Raw genomic sequence first — 5,142 nt, 5'->3', positions numbered from 1 at the left:
GGTCAGAGTGCAACATAGAGTAAGAAATAATTAAACGTGAGAAAAATAACTAACTAAGACTGATTTTATCTCATTAGGTCAGAGTGCAACATAGAGTAAGGAATAATTAAACTATTTCCTTACTCTATGTTGCACTCTGACCTAATGAGATAAAATCAGTCCTAGTTAGTTATTTTTTCACGTTTATTTATTCCTTAATCAGAGTTTCACTGTGACATCATGAGGAAAAATCAGTCCTAGTTAAATTCTGATTAAGAAGTTAGCACACAGGATCACATACAAAAGTTGTAATTGTTTTCTAACGAGACCCATCACAACATCCCTAGATATATATTTTTCTCACGTCTAATTATTCCTTTCTCAGTTTCACTGTGACCTAATGAGGTTGTGGTGTCTTGCATCACCATTAACAATGTTTCTTTTATGAAAGATTATTCGTGTGTAGACCACCTCAAAAATGGTATTTTTCAGTGGCAATTCTGATAACATGTTTTTTACCAGTCTTAACATGAAAACTTGGTTTACACGTGTTATCCAACATAAACACATGTATTAACCTGATGGGTCCGTTTGGTTTTCACTGCACTATACATACAAATTAAACGAACTTTCGTAAAACACGAGGTTTTCAAACTATATCTTCGCATTTTCAAACTTCATTCTCTTATATTAGTTAATATAATTTATTATGTCTGAACAAATAACTGGTAGGCATGAGATTTGAATAAGCAAGCTTATGAACATGAGATTAACCCTAAAATTCGGAGAGTTTCTTTATGAATATTTATGATATACTTTTTCTAGAATCAGTTCAGGAAGCCGGCCATTTTTTTAAAAGGAAAAACAGTGTTTTTAAATAAGTCACTTATTAGCAGTTGTAACTTACCCAGTGGATGGTGTAGAAGTATGACCTAGATTTCCTTCCTATTTAGAAGGTAACCTTGCTATATAAAGGATGCTGGCTGGCCCACTAGCAGAGCTGGTGATATTACTAAATGTTCCCCGCATTCTAGGCTGAGGATGTATTATAAAAGTGATAGTCAGTCTCATACGACGGATGGTAGATTGCTGTTGATTGGCTGCTTTCCCTCTAGTCAATATTTCAAAATTAGGGACAATGGCAGATAGTCTTAGTAGCTTTGTCATAAATACAAAATACAAGTTGATAAATGGTTGGTTTGATTTACAATATACATTCAATATGTAAGTTAAATTGTGTTTATTGACTTATTTAAACTTTACAAACGAACATCAGCATATACGTTGAATATTTCAAAAATTAAAACATTCAAAACAAAGAATAAGTTGTTATAGATTGAGTTAACGAACTACAGCAGGTGTTCGTTTAAAGGATGTGAAGTTAGGGTTAATCTTTAGAACAGTTCGTACTAACTTACACATGCTCTTGACGTTAAAATTGTACTAGACACCGAATTTGTTTATTAAAGTATAATATAAATAACGTATATAAACACCCAAGTTACGATTACATGTTCCTGTTTTTCATTGCTTACTCCAGTACTACAGAGCGTATACTTATAGTTGGTTTTATAGACCTGTATTCAACCTTGCAAGACATCAACAACCACCTTAGACCAAGTTCGTGATATTTGTAAAAAGGCATTTAACTAAGACTAATTTAGAAGAACGAATCCAGAATGTCGACTGAGTGTGATGTGCTCTATTTGAATGAAGAGCAAAGTTCTGGTCTGAGTATAAGACTAATGTATCTTAATTCTAAATAATAATTGTTAGAATATAAATTAGGTTTCTAAAAGCTTGTCATTTCTTTTTGTCATTTTTAACACGTGTTCAAATATTCACGTTACTACAATACCGGTGGTGTTATCCTTTCATAAGTGGACGAAAACCACTTTCTAATATTTCTGTGGTTTGAGGAAGAAAATTCTCATATACTCTCGTTATTTGTAATCCTTAAAGCAAGTTGGTGACGTATTCATCTTTCTAAATGTATCGTTGTGCCGTGTTTTATTGGCTAGACCATATAATATAAAAAAATGTTATATTAATGGACAAGTTATTTCACGTTTCTAATCATGCTTAATACAAGTTTTAAGTAGGTGTGATTGAAGTTCAATTTAAAGCAGTGAATGTGTCTAGAGTAAGCGTTAATTATCTAGTTCATATTTGTTACTGGGCGCTTCATTTCTTACACGTGTATCATTATATTTTACTCAAATGTGTACCTGTACCAAATGGATGTATCGTCCTCTACATTGATGTACCAGTGTCGTAACACGTAAAATTACCGTATCGTTGTCATATGAAGATGTGATATTACACGTGTGTTTTTTTTTTCACGATATACATTTCCTCGGCTTGGATTTGAGCCCCAGACCTGTCGCATGCTAAACGAATGTTTTAGCAACTGAGTTAATTAAAAGACTAGTCACCAGCACTACTTTGTATATTTAACTACTGAAACTACCACATTCGTCCCGTCATCGAGTCTTACACTTCAGGCGCGTGGAACGGCCCCACGTTAGCGGTCAGTGTGGCAAGTTTTATTTTTTAGGTTGTATATTTCCTTAACACGCGTTTGACCTGTTCCTTGCTAGAAGAATGCTCTGCCAAAGACCTAATTAGCTCGCTCGATATCTCTTGCTAGTAAGGAACTTTTAACTACTCAGACTACTACATATGACCAGGCTTTCTAGCTCTGTAACAGCGAGTGCTTGAAAGTCTTCGTTTTTGATTAGTTTGACGTTCTGTGATTTTGTTTGTTCAAAAAGTCATTTGTTACATAGTTTTTAAAGCGAAGTAGTTGTTAGTTTACCTTATAAAAAATATTATATGTGTTAATCAATTGTTTAGATTTTTAGCCAGTGTTATATTGTAATTCAATATTTATTTGAGAACTTTGATCAATATATATATATATATCCAAAACTAATAATTTTAAACCGAAAGTATATTTTAACTTCAAAAGTTAATTTAACGCAACTTTCAGCTGTGCTTGTGTGTTTTAACGGTTATTAAGTTCCATATTATGTTTAGTAGAAGAAAAGTAATTTTACAAAATTTAACGTTTGATAGAATACGGATTATAAATTACGCTCTGTTCATAAGTGGTTACCGCAGTTCATATAATTACATTAATTTCAACCTGCTTACGATAAACGTTATGGTATAGCGAAATGAGAGATTTATAGCTATAAATATGTTCTTTGACCTCTGTTTTTTATATTGTTTAGAGAGATATTTTCCATTATAAAAGTATTGTTTTCGTTGCAGTCATGAAAATGAAATTGCTTACCGTTTAGGTATTTTAAAAGTACCATTTTAACTTACCTATAAATCCACTAAGAAAACATACATAAAGAAAGTGGTTGATTAGAACCTTATCATTTATGCCATATTTCTTACGAAGGTAAGTAATGAGAAAGAAGTTTAAAATTATTAAAAAAAAACTTGATCAAGATGATGTTTTCTGTTCAACTCTATCACTCAAGGGCAAGTAAACAACTAACTTTTACCATTTATTTAAAACTGATATATTTTTCTGTAAACAGGCCAATTCGATCTAAGTAGAAAATAGACTAAAGGTATCGTTCTTGGAAGTTTAGGGTTATTTATTTACTTTTCAACATGTCTGGGTAATTTGTTTTCATTTATAACTATTCTCAGATGGAGAAAGAAGAAGTGTGTTATAACCCAAGACATTATTACGAGACAACTTGATCTCATCGAGTTTCATTTTTTTATTCGTTTTTCTAGTAGAATATTTCAATAATTTATTTGTAAAGTATGATTAGTAAAATAAACTTTATTTAAGCAGAATGTGTGACTATATTAACAGAAAGAGCATACATAAACACTCATCTTACTACCCGATTACTCTAAATATAATAAATGAAACAAACTTAATGAGCAATAGGTGTCACTATACTGAAATAATGAACAAACCAAAATACGCACCCTACTGCCATATTGCTAAAATACAATTGTAAATACCTGGGACTTAAGACGCAGAGAAATTAATTTAAAGAACTACAAAAACTACACTCACGATAACGGACTGGTAAACACGGGTGTGAATGTATCGAATATCATGTACTCCCAAGAAATTGTCACCAAAAACATTGTTTCGAGATTATTCTAAAATTTATACGTAGCCAAATATAATTCTGATATTTTTATTACGATTGTTGATTTCTATGTAGTCTCAGCACAAAGATACACAGTGGGCTATCTGTGCTCTGCCCACCATGGGTATCGAAACCCGATTTCTAGCGTTGTAAGTCCACAGACATACTGCTGTGCTACTGGCGGGGGGGGGGGTACGATTGTTGAATCCCATCTTGTTCATACTTTATTAATGTTTCTTATCCAATAACGTCTCTTTTATATAGAAAGTTCTCGTCTCATTCTCTATCGAGAAACTTAGAAACACTATTATATGTGGCTCGTGACATTCGCCAAGGGCGTGATTCGTCATTAAATTTGCATGTTTGTTTCTTAATACATGTTTCTATCAGCCTAGTGGTTAAACTATACACTTAAAATTAAATCTAGTAAATTTAAGCTCGTATATCACCCTAAATGTTTTTAACACAGAGGTTATATAGGCTGGAGTGCGCGTGACGTCATCTTCAGGGTTCTTGAGCGTCATATTTGAAGTAAAGACAAACATTAGTCTGATGTTTTTATTAAATGAAAAGAAGTAGTGAAAAAGCAGCAAATGCTACAAGCTTTACATCTATGGACAAGGCCTTGAAAAGGAGAGAAAGGATCAGTGTAAATATCCTTGTAGTGTATGATCCATGATCTTGAGTTGTGATACGGATAGCTTTTTTCTGAAACAAAAACAATATAATATATAAATGTACCATCAAGAAGGAAGAGGAATCCACTGCACCTGGTCCTCCTAGGTCGCTCAATCTAGACCTGAAACCCGACTAAGACATTTTTACAGCTATATAACATGTGTAAGTAAGTCTTCCTGAAAGCATTTAAATGTGTGGTGTCTTCGATTAATATAGGTATTAAATAGATCAGAATAATTTTCGAAAACTTCTTTAGTGTTTTTTAAATGACGACTATATTTGCTGTGTTTATCAATGTAAAACGACCCGAGTAAATCTAGATCTGTGTCCCTATAGCGCAGTGGATAGCGCGTTG

Source organism: Limulus polyphemus, unplaced genomic scaffold, assembly GCF_000517525.1.
Source record: "Limulus polyphemus unplaced genomic scaffold, Limulus_polyphemus-2.1.2 Scaffold1129, whole genome shotgun sequence".
NCBI lineage: Eukaryota > Metazoa > Arthropoda > Merostomata > Xiphosura > Limulidae > Limulus > Limulus polyphemus.
Note: the sequence above shows the minus strand (reverse complement) of the source record.